The following is a 22661-nucleotide window of genomic DNA, read 5'->3' on the forward strand; positions in this document are numbered from 1 at the left end:
AATCCGAGTTACGGTTTAGGATTTATGGCCTTCCGAAAGTCATTACACCATATTAACGTTGTGCTGAAATTTCTGACCTACTTGCACTTAAACCATCGCCAAGGTCAAACGAAGACGTGTTTGGTTCTTGAAATTGGTCAGAAACTAGGGGACTCATATACGGAGCCATAGCCACTGATTACGCGTCTTTTCGATTTACGTAGAGGTCGTAACAGCTGACCGAAATCAGCCTATTGTTTCGATCTCTATTCTTGTCAAACTTACTTAGCTTTTATGATGATGAATGATGATGATGATGACACTTAAACTTATTTTATGCACTATTAGAACTTATGAGGATAACCTACTGACCTAGAAACCTTTGACTTAGGTTGACGACCATTCGGACCGACTTACTACTTGCGTACTTTCATTATCGACATTACCGCTCTTATCACTGTGCCTGATTACGTGCTTGCTTCATGCCTGCTATTCGCTGTACCGACTTGGAAAACTTACCTTTCCTAGTTCAGATGTTTTTCTGAACCCTTTTCCCACACGTCTAACCCTAAGGATTGGTATTGTAATTCACCTGTTACTACCGTTCCGCCATTCCGGAGATCGAAACGTTACTTCACGCAATCTAGAAAGAGTACCCCTCGGATTACACCCCCGCTAAAGTTGATCCTCGGAGGAGGAGACATGTGAGGGCTTGTCGGAGTAACCGCACCCCGAGCTCACTCTAAATAGCCACGTACGACTTGTGAACATTCGAAGGTTGTTCAGTTCCCGCAAGATGGCTCGTATGTCGTACGCTTTCATGACCGTCACTTATCTCTTTCATTCTTCACCACTACTCGACGATCTAACGACACTTCTAGATTTAGGACCTTAACACTCTTAGGCATTGGGGAAGTTGGGAGGACATCTCCTTTCACAAGGTCAGAGTGCCTTCTACTGATGCCCAGCCATACCCAAAGACTTGGGAGTCACCTCAAGACATATCGTATTACTACTTGCTACACATACAACTCGACGCGAGACCCAGATTGAATTTCTAGAAAGGAACCTAACGACGTTACCTGAACCCGAACATTTTGAAGAAATTTCGGGACATTTAGGCATTGGTGCATGACCTACGGAACCTACGCACCCACACCGAGAAACCGTGAGATTAATTATGTAGATTTTTGTTTTGAGATAGCATAGATAAAGCACCGTTAGATGAAATTGAGTAGAACTTGGAGTGAATACGTTACATTAACCATATGGAGTGATATTGGAATGAACGTACAATTTAATACAATATAATGACGCCAGGCCAACGTGATTATATTGAAGTAAATCACGCAAAAGTTCCAATGTTAGTATATAAGGAATATGAAGCGATTCAAAGGAAATTTTGGTAGGAACCACTTGAGTATACGCATTATGGTCTGATAAAGGTAGGAATAACCACTTAGCCTAGATACTGTACGAGAAGGGCCTAGATTGCAGAATTGATAACCCGAAAATTTGTTATAGATATAGACACCCTGGATACTTAAGGAAAAAGTTCTCAAACAGGAAAAACTTTGATTTACTTGCGGTAGAGCAATCGTTATCTCAGTTATGGAGACTCGCATGGATCCTAATTTTAGTTAGGGTACATTTCTTCACAACGTTTATTGTCTCGGAGATGTTTAATGCTAGAGTGATAGAAACTTTATATCTAAGGACCTTAGTGTTATGACTAATAAGCCGTTAACAACCATGAGAGTTAAGTATTCTCTAGGACAAGCTAATGGTAATCTAATAGGGATAGAGGAATGATTTAAGGTAGTACCTTAAAATTAACAGGTGGGTGAGATGACCTCATGCCAACAAAACTTGGAAATTTTAATATAGTAGTTGGAAAGGATTAGTTACTTATGCACAAACAAATGTTATTTGAGAAGGTTTATAGAACTTTTCGCGATAGTATAATAAGATTTGGTTGGAATGAACCTTAAGATTAACCTAATACTCATCAAGTCAAGAAGCTTGATATAAAAGTTGGAATGGACTTTAGGATTAACCTAATACTCATCAAGTTAGGAAGCTTTGATGAAATAGTTGGAACGGACTGGCTTTCAAGGATGAAAGCGTAAGTTATTTATAATAAGAATATTATTCGTATACCTCATGAGAATGGTGAGCCAAAAGCCATCTGGGTTACTTCAACAACCCGAGATCCCACAATGGAAATGGGAAGGGATGACAATGGATTTCATCCCCAAGCTACCGAAAACAATAGGCAGTTATGACACTATCTGGGTTATCGTTGACCGCCTCACCAAATCTGCTTACTTTCTAACCATGAAAGGAACTGATACAATAGACTAACCTGCACAACGATACATAAAGGAAATTGTATTCCGTCACTCCAGCAATTCAAATTCTATATTAAGGACTACCCAAGAATCTTATCTGATGCTCATTCTTACGCGACTCTAAATCTTAACTTATTCCGAAAGAATTCTTAATCGATGATAATCACACCATCACCCTTCTTACATCGATATTAGTCATACCCGTGCGAAACTTTCCAAAATCAATGGGTAGTTAATTCCCATCCTCATACTTTCCCATTCGTATCTCACTTATAAGCAACAACTTCACACTTAAGTAGTTTTGGTTGAAGGACTTATGCCCTACTAATAGTCATCAACCATATATAAATTCAACAGTTTTCATTACCTCCTGACATTGATGCTCAAATGTCACCCGAAATTTTCAAAAATATTTTACTCGGTCTTTTTCCAACTTGTAACCTTTGAAATATGAAAATTTTTGTTGCCAAAATTTTACACACACTATTTTACTGTGCGATCTTCCCAAAAGTTTTATAAAAGTAAATTTATTTTATTTGTCATTCGTGCAAATTTTTGAAATCATATATGTTATATAACATAAAGTAAATGATTACTTATTTTGACAAATACACATGAGATCTTACTTTCACTTTTACAAATCAAATCTTTTATTCAAAAGATATTTTACCTTGAATGGTACGTGTTGTACATAACCCTAGTTTACTAAGAACTTCGTTTCTTTTCTTACATCGTCACCTTAAACGAATTCTATAAAATTTTTGTTGCTTGTTATATAAAAAAAATTTTGTTGCTTATTCGTATCCAAATCATCATGAAGACTTTACAATCATCGAAACCGAGGGGTTCATGTGTGTGTATGTGAAGAAGGCAGTTATTACCACGTCATGCAGAGCCTTCGGGCATCCATCAACACTTAAACCATTCAAAATTACTGCGTTACCCCAGGGATCTTATTCGTCACACCTGTCGGAGCGATACTCTATCTTATATAACTCAAAGTCCTGACCTATTCCAAGGGATTCTCATCTAGCGATATTAACACCATTAGTATTCCGACTTTAATATTAGCCATAACCTGTTTGGCATATTGCAAAGTCAAGCAGCGATTAACTTCTCATCCTCATGATCTATCCTTCATACCTCACTTTTTAGCAACGGCTTCGCACGTGAACATTTTTGGACCAAAGACTTAAGTTCAGATAATCATCAAAACTACATTTAATTCATTAGTTTTCATTACCTAGTAACATGTCAACCGATGATTCAAAGATTTTTCACTCGATCTTTTTTAACTCGTAACCTCTGAAATACGAAAAACTCTGTTTATTAAAATTTTTACACGTTGCTTATTTGTGCGGTCCTCACAAGGTATATGGACAAATGAAAGTACTAAAAAATTTTCAGTCACTTATGCTATTTATAAAATCATATATGTATAAATTTACCCTTACTTATTTTGGGTTAGTACATACTAAGTTATACCTTCAAGATAATTAAAAATCGCTCCTTTATTGAGTTGTTTTAAGTCAAATAATTTTGTGCAAAATGGTACTCGTTATACATACTTCTAAATTTACCAAGAACTTTGTTCCATTTATGTTGTCGCATCAAACGTTTAAAGGTTTTTCAAAACTTCCTCGGTTGATTTTATTAAAGGTTTTCGTATTAGACTACACCATGTAGGGATCACACTTCTTCTCTCCCTCCGTTAGGGATGAAGCTCACTATTAAAATCTTTGTTAAAAACGTTTGAGCCACTTTGGGTGGCAGATTTATAAAAATTTGTTAGGAAGTCTTTGTACTCGAAAAATGTTCCTTTTAAGGTTAGACATGGCAAAATCGCGGGCCGATAAATCAGTTTTCTGAGGTACACTCAGTGGTCATCCCATTGTAGGAAGGGCACTAGGTGGGTTTCTATTCTCAATATTTCACGGCTAATCGCAACATCCTCGTAAACATCATCTCTAAGAATCAGTAGGTTGAGGTACAAGGAATCGTTTTTGAGATTCTTTTCACTTAGAGTAAATCGTTCTTTACGACCAAGGGTCCACGTATCTTCTCGTCCGCGCATCCCCTTAAGTATAAGGATAAACTCAGAACAAATCGCTCGAAGAGTTCACCCTGGTTCAAAGATCACACCTTTCGTGCAATTCTATTTCAGAAATGTAAAGTAACATACTTTAGGAATCTATGAATCTTGTTATCCTCTTGGAAGGGACTGCTTAAAACGTCTGTAACACGGATATGGTTACTCTACACATTCCTTCCTTCGCTGGTTGCAACTATATGTTGTTCTAGTTAATGTTAACCCTAACTTCAACATGTAACTGAAAGGATAAAGTTTCATTATGGAACTGTGCTTTCATTCCATCTAAGGATAAGTTCACCTGCAGTATGGCAAACTGGGTGATATCCTTCGTTGTTCGTTCAGACCGTCCTGAAGGCACTATAAATAATTATGGCTTGTATTGCATATAAGTCCGATTAGTCACTTTCAACAAAAGTTTCAATTCTTATAGTCTAATGAAACATTCTTAAATATCGAGTTCTTTATGCCTATGGTCTCCTTCCGAAATCAAGGGGTTAGTAAAATCCGTGGCTAACACTATCCAGACATCAAATCGCATGGTTATGATCACCATGTTTTCCATCCTACCTATCAGCTTTGTATTGCGACATAAGCGCTTAATGTTTTAGATGAGTTTGGTAGCTTTCAAGATGTATTTCATGCATCCAGCTTACTGAAGATGCCTGTAAGGCTAAAAACATCATATTTCCTTTTGTGGGTATATATTCAGATGACATATTCATGTTAACCAGAAACGAAATCAATTTGTTGATCTCTTAGGACAAGAGACTTAATTAATGGCATATACCTATTCTTACTGTTATACGCCGAAGTACCTTTCAAGGCAATTAACTCACTTCTGAGCCCTCGAGTCTCTTGGAACTTCGATACGCTCCTTCTTATTCAAAAACGGTACCATTGTTGGTCACTCCTCAAAATTTCGGGACGAAATTTTCTTTAACAGGTGGGTAATGTAACAACTCGGCTTTTTCGACTTGCTTTTGTGCTTTGTGCTTTGTGCTTTTGCGAAACTGCGTATTTGTGTGTACTGTGCTATTTTATACTCTAGAATCTTACTACACATGGCCTACTTTCATTTATGTGTTAAAACGTTCCTTTAAGTACTAAGGATACTTAACTTGATCACCGAAAGCCTTTATGACCGTTAGTGTCACTTGACGTTACGAACAAACTGCGTACTGCGTACACGTTTAACTTTTGTCGTAATCGGAATATTATGACTATGAAATCTTAATTATTATTTTATAATAATAATTACTTGGATTTTTGGATGCTTAATTAGGCGTAGTAATTTACTTATGCTTACTAGTTAGTCTTGTTGGACTTTCTACCTTGTTGGGCCTTAGCCCACCCTACACTAGTTAGTGGACTATTTAATTAGCCCAATTATTAATAGCTAGTGACCCATTAATAAGTAAGTCAAATGCCCATTTATTAGAGGAAACATGCTAGCATTTATGTCAAGTATTATCCTTAATGTTGCATGAGATTCTAACATAAGCACCAACTTTAGACAACCATTAACCAAAAAGCAAACTTTTGTCCCCCTTGTCCCCCCTAATTCCAACGGCCATGTACCCCCTCCCTTGTGGAGACCCGTCCTAATCCATCCGGACGAAATCTATATTGATTACAAACAATTCACGATAGTTGATTACATCGCGAGGTAATTGACCTCTATATGATACATTTTACAAACATTGCATTCGTTTTTAAAAGACAAACTTTCGTTACATTGACAGGCATGTATAGAATTTCATAATATATCCAAATATAATTGACTTAATAATAATCTTGATGAACTCAAAGACTCGAATGCAACGTCTTTTGAAATATGTCATGAATGACTCCAAGTAATATCTCTAATATGAGCAAATGCACAGCGGAAGATTTCTTTCGTACCTGAGAATAAACATGCTTTCAAGTGTCAACCAAAAGGTTGGTGAGTTCATTAGTTTAACATAAATAAACATTTTCATCATTTTAATAGACCACAAGATTTCATATTTCCATTTCTCATAAACATACGTCCCATGCATAGAGACAAAAAATATTATTCATATGGATTGAACACCTGGTAACCGACATTCACAATATGCATATAAGAATATCCCAATCATTCCGGGATCCTCCTTCAGACATGATATAAATTTCGAAGTACTAAAGCATCCGGTACTTTGGATGGGGCTTGTTGGGCCCGATAGATCTATCTTTAGAGTTCACGTTAATTAGGGTGTCTGTTCTCTAATTCTTAGATTACCAGACTTAATAAAAAGGGGCATATTCGATTTCGATAATTCAGTCATATAATGTAGTTTCAATTACTTGTGTCTATTTCGTAAAACAGTTATAAAAATTGCGCATGTATTCTCAGCCCAAAAATATAAAGGGTAAAAAGGCAAATGAAACTCACTCATATAAATATTATAAAACAGTTATTAAAACAATGCATGTATTCTCAGCCCAAAAATGTAATGAGTAAAAGGGAGCAAATGAAACTCACAATTCTGTATTTTGTAGTAAAAATACATATGACGACATTGAACAAATGTAGGGTTGGCCTCGGATTCACGAACCTCGAAGAAGTAGCCTTTAAAAAAAATATGCCCAAGTCCAGGTTTGAAACCCGCGACGTCCCGCTAACCCTATAACATACCCAAACCGTTCCTCTACCCGATGCTTTCTGTTATAACTCGTAGTCTATATCTATCTAACCCGTATCTCCTTGTTGTCTTCTCAACACCACAAACCCTATCGTCATCATTATTTTAATTTACATCATTATCATCATCATAATCTAATCATAACATCATCCTTATCATAACCATCATCAAGGCCTAATCATCATCAATTTATTATCGAGTCGTAAACATAACCATTATCAACGTTATTTTGTCATGTCACGATCATGATTGCTTCGCCATCATCTTCGTTACCATATTTATCTAATCACCTAACACCATCAAATCATCCTAGCTACCATCATCTATTTCCTAACATAAAATCACAGTTTCGTCTTCATTTTTGTGAGTATCACTACTTACTATTATCAATATATATCATACCATCATCGTACGTTCATCGTCTTTATCACATACTCAAACACAAAATGGGTGACAACAACATTAACATCGAGTGAAGTGAAATAGCAGCCCACTTAAAGGTATCGGCCTAACAAGCATTTTAAAGAAACCATTATGTGCACTAGCCCACTTAGTAAGTTATGGCCTAACTAGAAAAAGAATTCGGCCCACCACACAAACAAATATCGGCCCAAGAAAACATAGCAGCCCATAGGGGTCCACGGTCCAAAAATAATTTAGAACATGGCCAACAATTCACGGCCCAATACTAGTCACAGTGTATTCTACCAGTTTTATAAAGAATTCGGTTCTTGTTTAATTCAATGGAACGGTAAATAAAATATAAGGTGCATTGTATACACACACTTTCTTGGATACTCATAGTGTATATTATATTATTTTTTTAAAAGGCAGAAATAAACAAAAAGGGAACACAACTTGTCCATTTGAGCCTCAATATCCATTATTGTTTTCTTTTCTTTATACTCTTCTTCGTAACCATCATTATCAATAATACTATCTCATAACAGAATTAAAAAGGAGCTGTTATCTAAACTGAAATCGATAGCAGTAAGGACAAGAGTGTTTGATTCGCTGTTTATGGTAGAAACTGATGGACAATTTGTGGCGGTTGGTGATGATTCACGTTGGTACAACAGAAGAAAACATACACAGCCTTTATTTTCATTATGGTGATGATGCTGGGTTGATGGAGGTTGCTGTAACATAACAGGTACAGCAGACTACAGCAGTTTGCAGCAAACAGTAAAATTAGGTCTGATGGTGACGGTTTGGTTGGGTTCTTCGAGCATGCATAGGAGGAAAAGGGTGGAAGGTGGTAGTGACTCGACGGTTGTAGTGAGAGAAAAGGATAGAGTGAGAGGGATTGTCAAGGTGGTTTTGATGGGAAAAGGAAAGTGGTGAGAGTGGTGGCATGTGGAGCTGTTGATTATGGTTTATGGTTTCTCGAAACAAAAGAGTGGTGGAAGGTGGTTCAAGGAAATGAAGATGGTGGTGAAGCTCGACAACTGTGGCCAAAATGGCGGTTGCAAAAGGTGGTTCAAGATGGCCGATGATTTCGAGTAGTAGAATTCGTAGTAGGTGGTGGTGTTTGAACAAAAGGTGTTAAGTGGGTTTCAATATTGGGTTCTCGGATGTGCAGCAAATCACAAGTGGGTTTCCTTGTTTGATATCTAGACAATTGTTAGAGAGTATATTAGTATTAAGAATCTTACATAGATTGCGCCAAAAGTTGCTAGTCGGGACTCATACAGCTGAGTTCATCGAATGATCATGAGCATGAAGGGCGTCCGGCATATGTTGTGTTGAGAACGTATGGTCATGATGGTGTTCAATGGGTTAGAGATAGAAAAGAATGAAGAAAGAAAATTATAAAGATGTGTAGTACCAAGTTTCTACTTTATTGTTGTGTGGTGTTTTAACTTCATTATCATTTAATAACGTTCAATAAAGATAAAGACATATAAATGTGAGTTGTAAATAGGAGTACAGCATATAGATAGATACATATATAATTATATATTATAAAGTTAATCTAATAATTAATTATAATATTATAATAATAATTTACATTTACATTCAATGAATGAAACTTTTGCAAATTAGAAACAGTAAACAAATCAATTAGGCATAGTGAAGCAGGTTTATTCTACCGACACTCTTAGGGACTACTATATCCGGATCTGTTGTAAGTCAGTGGCAGATAAAGTTGTTCAGAAAAATTCCAAATTTTAAGATTAACTATATTTATTTATTTTGGTCATTATGGTATAAAATTCGATCCTTAATTTGTTAAATAAAAATTACATCAATTGCCCCTCCCAATTCTGGGTAAAATGTAAAAAGTGTTGAAACTTAATAAATAGTTCCAAAATACATTTTTAATAAGCCTAAAATTTATAGAACTCATTTTCGTATCACCGTTTATTTTAAAATTACATAAGTTTGAATTTAACTTGCTTAATATTAATCGAAACATCAAATGAGTATTAAAATCATTTAATATTTATTTTTTTATATACTTTATTTATATATAGAGATATATTTTAAATAATAATTATTATACTATCCTATTATTATTTTATTAATATTTAATAACAACAACATATAATACTTCAAATTATATTTCGAATTATTATTTATATATACATACACACATATCTATTTACAATTAATTGTTCGTGAATCGTCGAGAGCAGTCAAAGGTTAACGGAATCCATATAAATAGTTTCAAAAATTTTGAGATTCAATTTTACAGAATTTGCTTATCGTGTCGAAATCATATAAGGATTAAGTTTAAATTTAGTCGGAAATTCCCTGGTCGTCACATCCCTCACCCCATTCACCTATAAATACAAGCCTCATTCCATCCATTTTACACTTGCTTTCATTTATAATTCACACACACTCACTCTCTAATTCTCTCTCTAGTCTTTCTCTCTCTAAAAAGTGTAAGTATTTTGAATTTCTCTTCTTCTTCTCCTTCTCATCTTCACGAATTCATCATCATCGTCATCATGGGTCTAGCTTTTTAGCTTTGATCTTGATTACATCTTGTAGATTTAAACATGGATTTGAATCCTTCAAGAACATAGAAGATTCAAGCTTTCTAGCTTTGAATCTTCACCCACTTTGTAGATCTATATCTTTTAACTATAAATCTTGTTATTTTATTATAAAGATTCCAACTTGTGTTTGTAATCTTCATGTAACTTAAAGATCCAAGCTTTATGCTTCAAGATCTTCAAGAACAACCAAGATGCAAGCTTTCTAGCTTGAATCTTCATATCTTTTGATGGATCTAAGTTTTCTAACTTATGATCTCATTATTTTGTTATAAAGATCAAAACTTGTGTTTATGGTCTTCATGTAACTTAAAGATCCAAGCTTTATGCTTCAAGATCTTCAAGAACACTAAAGGTTCAAGCTTTCTAGTTTTGTAACCTTAAAACTTGTGTGAAAGGGATCCAAGCTCTCTAGCTTAGGGTTCCATCACTTCATTTGACTTAGATTATGTTCATACTTGCTTGATTGAAGTAAAGTTTGTAGCTTTAGTTGTAAATGTAACTTGTAATTGTGTTAAGACTAAGGATATGATGTTACCTTGGTTCATCATCCATCTAAGACTCTTAAATGAGTTGTGTTCTTACCTGGTCTTAACATATTGTGTGTTGATGGTAGAATCTTGGTCAAGGTGATGCTAACCCATCAACGAGTTGTACACTTGAAGCTACATGCATCAAGGATGAGAACCGTGATGAGCATCAAGCACTAAGAACCCCACCGGAGCACCTTGCTTACCATTTTAGGGATCTTATCATACGACCTGGGCTACTGGAAAGTTTATTTTCAGTTATTTTGGTTCGAGTAGATGATTTTCCGTTTAGACCTCGTCTTAATCCGAGTTACGGTTTAGGATTTATGGCCTTCCGAAAGTCATTGCACTCTATTAACGTTGTGCTGAAATTTCTGACCTACTCACACTTAAACCGTTGCCACGGTCAAACGAAGATGAGTTTGGTTCTATAAAATGGTCAGCAACTAGGGGACTCATATACGGAGCCATAGCCACTGATTACGCGTCTTTTCGATTTACATAGAGGTCGTAACAGCTGACCGAATTCAGCCTATTGTTTCGATCTCTATTCTTGTCAAACTTACTTAGCTTTTATGATGCTGAACGATGATGATGATGACACTTAAACTTATTTTATGCAATATTAGAACTTATGAGGATAACCTACTGACCTAGCAACCTTTGACTTAGGTTGACGACCTTTCGGACCGACTTACTACTTGCGTACTTTTATTATCGACGTTACCGCTCTTATCACCGTGAGTTATAGCATCCCTTTTTACTACTTTTTACTATTCTTGGGACTGAGAATACATGCGCCTTTTTATGTTTTACTTACTTGACATGAGTACTTAAACTTTACATATGTATGGGTTATATAATGGCATAAACTTTCCCCTTAGCATGGTAACGTTTACCTATTGGTTTTTGAACCGGTAGACGCGAATCTTAGATATGGATCCTTAGGGTTTGACATCCCCACCCTGGCTAGTCGCGCTAGCATTTAACGGGTGTTTAATACTTCGAGGATATACGCACTCGCTAGGTGTACTTTTAGGGGGTGATATTTATATTTACGTTAAGTCTAGTTACCATGTGCCCACTGTTAAACATATACTTTTCATACTGTTTTGAATACTGATTTAAACTGCTGGTTGAAGCACTGAAATCTCGTGGTCTACATTACTTTACTGTTTACAAACTATAGCTCACCAACATTCGTGTTGACTTTTTAAGCATGTATTTCTCAGGTGCTTAGACGTTATTGCTTCCGCTGTTAGACTTGCTGTCTTGGTGTTATAGACTTGCTGTTACGGACTTGCTGTATTAGACTTCCGCTGCATTATTTAGAGATGTCTCAATCATGGAACTTTTATTTTGCATTTGTAGCTTACATTATTTTCAAACAATGGCTTTGTAATGACCATTGGGTCACATACTTATGTTAATGCTTCTATTCATATGAAGCAAGTTATCTTTTGTAAACGCTATCTTTTATGAATGCAAAACTGGTTTTCAAATAGCATGTAGTATTCGACTGTGTAAAGATCCTGTTGTTGACGAATCGTACACGATGGTTTTGTACGGGGCGTCACACAATCAATTACCTGGTGTATTCATTAAACAAAGTATTAAGACCTTGTTACAGTTCGAATCCCCAATTAGTTGGAATATTTGACTTCGGGTATAAGGATAATTTGACGAGGACAATCGCACTTTATATTTATTACTGATGGACTGTTATGGACAAAAACCAGATGGACATATCGAATAATCCAGGACAAAGGACAATTAACCCATGGTAATAAATTAAAATCAACACGTCAAACATCATGATTACGGAAGTTTAAATAAGCATAATTCCTTTATTTTATATCTCATCGCACTTTTATTTACTGTCATTTTATTTATTGCACTTTTAATTATTGCACTTTTAATTATCGTCCTTTTATTTATAGTCATTTACTTTACGCTTTAAATTAAGTTATTTGTATATTTAATATTTTACATTAGGTTTTAATTGTGACTAAAGACATAAAATCGACAAACCGGTCATTAAACGGTAAAAACCCCCCATTTTATAATATATATATATATATATATATATATATATATATATATATATATATATATATATATATATATATATATATATATATATATATATATATATATATATATATATATATCTATTTAGGTGCTTTAATTAAAAAGTTCATTTTTTTTAGAATTATAAAAATTAATAAGTAATTTTTAATATATAAGTTTTATTTAATTTTTTTTACTACAAAACAGAAAATAAAAATTTTTTAAAAAAAAAAATACTGAACCTGCGTAATTTGAACCTGCACATCATCTGAATCTGGATCCTCCGCACTCGCGGAGTTATTTGGCTGAAGAAATTCGCACTCGCGGAGATGTCTGACAATGAAACCTGGTACAACATTTAATACGATTTAGGGTTTAATTTAATTTTTATTATTATTAATTAAATCATTAGGGTTTAATTAAAATATTAATTAGTTTAATTTAGTTTTATTTTTAGTTTTAATTAGTATTATTAAGTCTAATTAGTTTTATTATATATAAAATTAATACTTTTATTAAATAATAATATAAAAATTACATTTTTATAAAAATTATATTTTTTATAACTTTAGTTTTATTTTTAAATTTTGTATCTTTTTAATCGTTTAATTGTAATTTGTATTTTTATCATTCGTAATTAGTTTTAAGATTAGTATTTTGTCGTAGTTAAATTTATATTTCTAGATTTTTAGACTTTGCCGTAAAATACCTTAAGTGCTTTTTCTATAGACTAAGATTTAGGTGCTTTAGAATTTTGCGACGCCGTTTTAAAATTTTAGTACTTTTTAAGTTATTGCCGTTTTGGATATAGAATTCCTTTTAAGCTTTAATACCTTTAGACGTAAGTTTTAATTTTTAGTTTTTAGACTTTTAAGTTTCGACGCTGCATTTTATTATTTTTCGACCTTTTATTTTTCGACGTTTTACGACGCACTCTTTTTCTTTCTTATTTCTCGATGCTCTAGTTTTTAGGACACAGAATTTTCTATTTCTTCTCTAAAATTTCAAAACGAAAAATTATTTTAAGTGGTTAAATTGATAGACATCCAAAATTTTCTGGTTCGTAGTAATAGTTGGATTTGTTAGTGGCGAGTTGTGGGCTTCCGATTTAAAGGGTCCTGGCTACCTGCTGCATCTATTGGCTATTCGAAACGTGGGCAAAATCAGAAAAGTCTATTAATTTGATAACTTATATAATTTTTATTTTTATAACTAATAGGATATTCAGTAAATGCACCGAGCAAAACGTTCACCACCTTTCATACGTTCACCACCTGTAACTCGATCAAGACATCTAGCCAATATTGTCGCCGTTGATTTTTCTTTAGAATCGTCATCTAGTCGACCAAGTACTCCAATTCAAATTTTCGATAATCCATTTTTTGAACCCGACCTCACAATTGAGAATCTGGAGGATATTCATGAACAATTCAGAGATCCTGAACCACTAATCATTCCTCCTGAACCACAAATCACTCATCCAGAGATTGTCGAGGAAGAAACCATTAAGTCAGAATCCTCTAGCGATTCAGACTCAACAAATTTAATCATGGAAAATCTGGAACCTCTAAGTACGGAAGACCGAATGAGAGCCACACGCACGGGCCAAGGTCATGCCATTATTAAACCAGACATTAATGTGCCAGATTACGAAATCAAAGGACAAATCCTACACATGGTAACTAATCAATGCCAATATAGTGGTACGCCAAAAGAAGATCTAAACGAACATCTTCGAACCTTTAATAGGATTTGTACTCTATTCAAAATCAGAGAAGTTGAGGATGAACAGATCTATCTCATGTTGTTTCCCTGGATTTTAAAGGGAAAAGCCAAAGATTGGTTAGAATCGTTATTCGAAGGAGCAATTGACACATGGGATGTCTTAGTTGAAAAATTTCTTAAAAGATTCTTTCCGGCATCTAAAGCCGTGAGACTTCAAGGAGAAATTGTTACGTTCGCGCAGAAGCCAAATGAAACTCTATATGACGCGTGGACAAGATTTGGAAAGTTGTTGAGAGGATGTCCTCAACATGGTTTAGACACTTATCAAATAGTATAAATATTCTACCAAGGATGCCACATCACTATACGAAAAGACATCGATATAGTAGCTGGTGGTTCCATTATGAAGAAAACCGCAACTGAAGCTTATAAAATTATTGATAACACAGCCTCCCACTCACATGAGTGGCACTAAGAAAAAGACATCGTTAGATCATCTAAAGCGGCTAGAGCCGATTCTAGCCATGACTTTGATTCCTTTTCCGCAAAAATAGATGCTTTCGAGAGACGAATGGAAAAAATGACTAAAGATATTCACGCAATACGAATCAGTTATGAGCAATGCTGTGCACCACACTTAACAAAAGATTGTCACATTGAACAAACGATGGAACAACGTGAGAATGTTTCCTACATGAACCAAAGGCCTGGAAATAATTATCAAAATAATTATCAACCGCCAAGGCCAAACTTCAATCGAAATTAAAACATTCTTTACAATCCAAATGGACCCAACAATAACTCGTACAACCAACAAGGTCCGAATAACCAACCAACTCAAAACAACACTTTCAATCAACAAAGACCTAGCTTGTATAAACCACCACAACAAACCGAAGAGAAAAAGCCAAATCTAGAAGAAATGATGGCAAAGCTAATGGAATCTCAAACACAATTTATTACATCTCAAACCCAAATAAATGAGAGGTTTGATCAGTCATTAAGAACTCAACAAGCTTCCATTTTGAATCTAGAAAAACACGTAGGTACTCTTGCTAGCATGATGAGTGAGAGGGAACAAGGAAAGCTACCGAGTAATACTGAAGTAAATCCTCGAAATGAGAATGTTAATATGGTGTCAACAAATTCTAAAAAACCATCATCAGAAGATGGGAAGGTTTTAGATGTGAGTAACAATGAAGAAGTTACAACACCACCACCACCCGAGTACGTAAAGCCAGTGGTGGCACCATACAGACCAACCATCCCGTTTCTAAGAAAAGGAGTTGAGTATGAGCAAGTAATAGGTAATAAAGTTTGTGATACCTCTGGAAAGAAGAAGAAGAATAAGAAAGTACAAGAAACAAAAACCGTAAAGATAAACCCGGTGAAGACAGTTCCACCAAAACCTCCACCCAGGTTAGGTGTTCCGGGTGAATTTATTGTTCCTTGTCTACTTAGTGATTGTGTCATGTATGATGCACTAGCAGATTTAGGTGCGAGTGTGAGTGGTATGCCTCTTTCATTATATAAGAGATTAGGAGTAGGTGAGTTAAGTCCAACAGAGATGAGTGTCCGACTCTTTGATCAAACTATTAGGCACCCAGTTGGAATCGCTGACAACCTACCCGTTCAAGTGGGTAATTTAACCTTTCTAATCGAATTCATTGTCATTGTCATTGACATAGAAGAGGACTCAAATATTCCTCTAATTTTAGGTCGACCATTCTTAGCATCCATCGGGGCGTTATTTGATGTAAGAGAGGGTAGAATGACACTTAGTAATGATGAAATATCAATCACCTTTGTAAGTCGAAAGTCTAAATCTCCACCAACCAAAACCGTTGAACCAAAAACAATTGGTAAAAACCATATTGTTTTACCAACTCCAACAGTAGTGCTTAACAATAATAAAACACCTAAGTGTGGGGAAGATGAAGTAACACCTAATGATGAGCTGATAACAAAGAACCCCGTTGTTGATACGAAATTAAATGATCCCGTTATTAACAGTTCAATGAAGAAACTTATTAAACGGATTCGCGATGCTAGAACCAAGGGGAACTTTAAGTTATGTAACCGGTTAGTATCCAATCTATCGCCTAAAGAAAAGGCAAAACTAGTTGAATTTGTGGATATTACACCGGAATCCGACCAATGGCTTAAAGCAAAAGTCACAAATATGCAAGTTGATTATGGTCCAAGAGAAATTGACAATGAAGTTAATCATAATTTCGACACCACAGCTACCTAAGAGTGGGGAGATTCAAATGTTCTAAAAATAAAATGCTGTCTAGAGTTAGTTGTTCTGTTCTCGTGTAGTTCCGAGAATGGAATCCGATTGGTCTTTTCCGCTAGCAGACACTAAAGAACTAGTTTTCTCCCTCCATTCTGAATTTTTTTTTTTTGTGTGTGTGTAGGTTTGTATGAAATTAATATGCTTTTTAAATTTAAGTTTTGTGTGAAATTAAAAACAAAATTTACTTTATTTCTTTAAGTTTAAAAAAATGATTTCTAAAATTCGTCGTAAGTTAAAGACTAGATCATAGAATCGAAATTGCTTTACCCGAGGGCGGGGTGAAAAATTTTGTTATCATTATTTTTAATTTTATTGATCTAAAGTATACAAAAAAAATAAAAAAAACCCCAAAAATCTTTGCTTATAAAACAATAGCTTTAAAAATGACAAATTTTAAATTTTGTCGAGGGACGGATTAGGTAACATACCGAAACTACCTAAAGTAAAAGGAAACAAAATTTTAAAAAATTATTCATTTAAATTGTTTTAATAAATAAAGGTTTTATAAAATATATATATATATATATATATATATATATATATACGTTTGTAGTTTATCTTATGTACAAAACAGGGTAAAACAGCGCATTTTCAAATACTGACATTAAAGTTCAGCAAAAGCTACTCATTTTAACGACAAGACTTAAAATATCAAATGTGATATAAAACAATATGTTTGCAAACTCGGTATTTTTAATCATTTTTCTACACTAATCACCCTCATGAATTTAAATTTTTACTGATTTCTTGCAAATGAGGGCATTGCAAGATCTCAAGTGTGGGGAAGGGTTATAAATTCTCTCGGGTTTACACTTAGTTTAATTGCCAAATTTTATGAAAATTTGAAAAATTTTCAACTAAATGAATTCAAAATCATGTTTATACATATTTATGAACGATAAAACTAGGTTATAATACCGAAATTATTGTTACCTCGGAGAGAACATAAATGGAGAAACAACCTAAAACGCTTGAATTCATTTAAAATGGAATAAAGGAGAATAAAAAGGCAAAGAAAAGAATAAATAAAAGCTAAGTGTTGGAAGAATTTACCAAGTTCTTCAAAACATATATCACATATTTGTAAAAGATTATTGCAGGTACTTTTGCTTTGGACTAAACTAATAAGTTTTACCCGAATTACTGTAATATATTTGAAAGAAAGATGGATCTACACGATGAATCAATTCCATCATTAAAAGGAAGTAAAGTCTTCTGAAAAAGACACGCGCTTCTTGATTTAGGTCAGGAAGTTGTCGTCCAGACCAGCTGTAGGTTGATAAAAAATCTAGAAAAGTCATCTCTAAAATCAGCAGGAAATCCACGGACCTCAGCATCAAACAGGGTCGCCAAGTGGTCAGACTTATTCTAACCATGAGAGGATCTGTCTCGTAAAATGGGGAGGGCGCCGTGCAAATTAGCTTGGTAAGACTAATGAAACAGACCCCCAGAAAGGATAATCTCCTTAAAGATTAAAAATCAGCTTTTAAGACTGATATTACTCGATCCTTGAGATTGACTTTAAAGATTGAGAATTACAAACTCATGGAATTCGATGATATCTAAACTCGAGCTTGAACGAGAAAATATTTTGATCAAATTAAAACCGATTTGTTTTCTGAAAAACCATTTTCAATGCGTTCATTACCATTGAACGTAAAATTCTAAGAATTCACAGGAATTCATTAGGTCACTGGAACCAAATCGGGTGTCAACTATAAGAACAGTGGTTGCATAGCAAGGTCAAAGACAGGACCTTGTGCGAGACCAAAAAACTATAAGGTGATCTTTACTATTTCTCCTACAAAGGATAGTAATTGCATCCGACACGTTATAGACCATAATCAAAAGCATGTCACGGGACATTGCCTTAACAGTTTCTTGTTCATCGCTTTCCTTTACAACCGGACGGTAGTTTATCGAAAGGTAATATACGGAACAAGTAAATTGGACGTGTTGCTTTCCTAATACAAGGTTAGCAAGTGGGTGACACAAAACCATAAGTTTTGAGCTAAAATTTTCAAATCTAAAACCCACAAAAACATTTTGCAAACACCGGTGAAGGGTTATTCCGAAAAACTTTTCTAGGATAAAAGCTAGAATGAATTTTCATAAGATCAAATGTTTTCATAAAGATTCAATTTCCTTAAAGGATCTACATTTTCATAGTCATGTGGGACTGTAAACCACATCGTTACTATCATTGTTTATACCACCGTATTAAAATCACTGATGTATAAAGTGTGAGAATAAAAAGTGATTCGAGTGAAGTGTGATTTAATTTCAAGTTCTGTATTGTTTGAGGACAAGCAGCGTTCAAGTGTGGGGATATTTGGTAATTCTAAAAAGGAACATATATTTAGTATCAATATCCTTCCAATATGTAAAGCTTTTAGTTACTATTATTCTAGTTTTATGTAATAATCGTTTAAATAAATAAGTGCGAAGACAAAAGAAGAAAACGACGATTTGAAGAAGCAAACGACCAAAAAGCTAAAAAGTACAAAGTACAATCCAAGTGGTTCAAATTATTGATGAGAAACGTCTAGAAATTACAAGAGTACAAGCCGCAAAACGCAAAGTACAAGATATTAAATTATACGAAAAGGCGTTCGAAAATCCGGAACCGAGACATGAACCAACTATCAACGCGCGACGCAACGGACCTAAAATTACAAATTAACTATGCACATAAATATAATATAATATATAATTAATTCTATAAAATTATATATATATTATATTTATATATTAAAAACCGCCGGCAAGCTAGGATCCAAATTGTGTGAGCTGGAAATCGAACCTCCGCACTCGCGGAGCTGTGAAGCACAAAAGCTCCGCACTCGCGGAGCTGTACAGTGAAACATGGGCCTATAAAAGGCAGCGAATTCTGCTCGATGAACATCACCTTTTATCTATCTCTCTCTCAATTTATATATATAAATATTTATATATATAAATATTTATATTTATAATTTTAATTTTAATTTAAGATTAATAATAATAAGGTTATAGTGGCGAATATTGTAAGTGTGTAAGTCGAAATTCTGTCCGTGTAACGCTACGCTATTAATACTCATTGTAAGATATGTTCAACCTTTTTAAATTAATGTCTCGTAGCTAAGTTATTATTATGCTTATTTAAATCAAAGTAATCGTGATGTTGGGCTAAATATTAAGACTGGGTAATTGGGCTTTGTACCATAATTGGGGTTTGGACAAAAGAACGACACTTGTGGAAATTAGACTATGGGCTATTAATGAGCTTTATATTAACTAAACGATACCTCGTTAATTTAATATAAAGGTTAAAATTTGACGTATCTATATATAACCACATACGCTTAATTGGGTACGGTGGGTGGGATATCTATAAATACCAATAATTGTTCATTTGATCGGACACGGGGATGGATTAATAGTTAATGGACTCATTAAAATAGGGGTGGATTACATTCAAGGGTAATTGGTGTAATTGCTAACAAAGTAGTAAAACCTTGGACTACACGCAGTCGATAACCTAGTGTATTCATTAAACAAAGTATTAAGACCTTGTTACAGTTCGAATCCCCAATTAGTTGGAATATTTGACTTCGGGTATAAGGATAATTTGACGAGGACAATCACATTTTATATTTATGACTGACGGACTGTTATGGACAAAAACCAGATGCACATATCGAATAATCCAGGACAAAGGACAATTAAACCATGGTAATAAATTAAAATCAACACGTCAAACATCATGATTACAGAAGTTTAAATAAGCATAATTCCTTTATTTTATATCTCATTGCACTTTTATTTACTGTCATTTTATTTATTGCACTTTTAATTATTGCACTTTTAATTATCGTACTTTTATTTATCGTCATTTACTTTACACTTTAAATTAAGTTATTTGTATATTTAATATTTTACATTAGGTTTTAATTGTGACTAAAGACATAAAATCGACAAACCGGTCATTAAACGGTAAAACCCCCCTTTTATAATAATAATAATATTATATATATATATATATATATATATATATATATATATATATATATATATATATATATATATATATATATATATATATATATATATATATAGTTTAAAAATATAGCGTTAAACTTGGCTAGATCCCTACAGAACGAACCGAACTTACTAAAAACTACACTACTGTACGATTAGGTACACTGCCTATAAGTGTTGTAGCAAGGTTTAGGTATATCCACTATATAAATAAATAAATAACTTGTGTAAAATTGTATCGTATTTAATAGTATTTCGCAATAAAAATATAACTATTTCGTATACGCTGCTGCACACATCAGTCTTCCATTCTGAAATTCTGAAAAACACCCAGTTTGCGAATCGATACTTCAACTTTTGAAAAAGCTAATGAAGAAGTGAAAACTGAAGACTGCCTTAACAGTCAAAAGTTTGATGATAAAGAATGAAGTGTTGAAAAGCTCAAAGATTTGGATACTGAAAAATGGATTGAGCTAACCCTGAAGGAGACCAAGGACAAATACAAGGACCAAACTCTATATTCAAAGAATCCAGGTAATTATGGATCCAATGAAATCTTCAGCAAATATCTTGCTCTGAAGTCATGTTAAATCTTGTGGAAAAATCTTTCTTTATCAACCTTCGATCTTAGAAATTCTAAAATATCATCATAAATATCATCGATATTTCTGAAGATATCTTCATAAATATTCTTGTCTGATATTAATTATCTTTCCACGCTAACTGTGTTATATCATAAAAGAAACTATTTAGTTTCTAAAATTCTAAAAAATTCAAGTTGAATTATGAATGATTTTGAAGTAGTGTTGGAAATTATGCATGAATTATTAAAATATAATGACACTTGATCAACGTGATTATATTACAGTAAGTCATGCTGAGTTTCTAATGGGACGTGATGATTCACAGATCATAACGTCATCATGTTCCATGTTACATAGCTCTTTCATTCTGCTTAACTTCTGAACATATCAAGAAAGTATATTCTTGATAGTTCTATTCTCAGTGATTCTGGTAATTTGACAAATCAAATCGTACTATTACGTTCTTTCTTGATTAGAACATTGAGTTCATTCGAAACTCCATACTTAAGAATTCTGGACCATTACTCGCTTTACTAGAGGTCGAGAAGATAATAGAAAGGCAAAGAGCTCCAAAATATAAGAGAAAATATAAAGCCCAATAACAACACGGAGGTTACAAACCGTGGATATTAATACAAATAGCAATATAAAGACACGGTATAATTAAGAATAGTATCACCCAAGGTAATAGTAGAAGTATGCAGATTTTTCTGTTGGAAGATTGAAAAGAAGATGACAGAAATGATAATTAGAAAAATATCAAGGATTAGAACGAAATTAAGCATTTTCACAACCTTTTGGATATAGGAACTAAGAAAGAAAGTATAGGAATGGTGAGAATAATAGAACGGAAGAGCTTAATTTATAATGGAAATATCAGACTGAGTATCGAGGCAGATCACCGTATTTAATTATAGAGATCTTAATTTCCTTATTCGCCGAAGAATCCAAATCTTTTAGATTTCGAAGATTTTCTTTAAATCCCTTGAATTCCGAAAATCCACCGTGACTAAGCCAAAAGTTAAATCTCTATCTCTATTTTTTGGTGACAGCTTCACTCGTACGCTTCACATCATCGAATCGTTTTATCTATATTAATCAATAATGATAAAACTCTATTTATCAACTTATATTTGTCATGAAAATATTTTTATTGTTAGCCACGACCATCCCAATCAAATTTCGGGACGAAATTTCATTAACGGGTAGGTACTGTGACGACCCAGAAATTTTCGACCAAATTTAAACTTAATTCCTACTATGATTCCGACACGATAAGCAAAGTTTGTAATGATGGGTCATCAATTTTTGAACCGTTTACATGGATTTATCTAACCTCAGAC

The sequence above is a fragment of the Rutidosis leptorrhynchoides genome, chromosome 5 (genome assembly GCF_046630445.1).
Source record: "Rutidosis leptorrhynchoides isolate AG116_Rl617_1_P2 chromosome 5, CSIRO_AGI_Rlap_v1, whole genome shotgun sequence".
In the NCBI taxonomy this organism is placed as follows: Eukaryota; Viridiplantae; Streptophyta; class Magnoliopsida; order Asterales; family Asteraceae; genus Rutidosis; species Rutidosis leptorrhynchoides.